The sequence below is a fragment of the Penaeus monodon genome, chromosome 22 (assembly GCF_015228065.2).
Source record: "Penaeus monodon isolate SGIC_2016 chromosome 22, NSTDA_Pmon_1, whole genome shotgun sequence".
Taxonomy (NCBI): Eukaryota; Metazoa; Arthropoda; class Malacostraca; order Decapoda; family Penaeidae; genus Penaeus; species Penaeus monodon.
Window position 1 is genome coordinate 9,192,696 of NC_051407.1, and position 264 is coordinate 9,192,959.

Consider the following 264-nt stretch of genomic DNA (forward strand, 5'->3'; position numbering starts at 1 on the left):
TGTTTTCATTATTAACGTATATTCTGTTATTGTCAGCTTTTATTACTTTTTTACATATATCATTATTTTCAGAATCTGAACATAAAATCTAACAGAAACTAAGATTAGTTTCATAGGCATGGCAAAGAAGTAAAAACCTCTCTCCAGCATACAATGAACGATGTATTTCATGCTCCGGCAAAGTTATCAATTCTTCCCCTTTGTACATTCTTACAGTATGATTGGTAAAACTTCTGTACTAGGCAGTAATGCCCCAAGGAGAGG

At 33.0% G+C, this 264-nt stretch overlaps 1 protein-coding gene across 1 annotated transcript in view; it reads right to left on the bottom strand.

Moving 5' to 3' along the window:
• Nucleotides 1-264, bottom strand: part of LOC119587330 — a 9,127-nt gene that overhangs the window by 734 nt on the left and 8,129 nt on the right. The window lies entirely within an intron of this gene.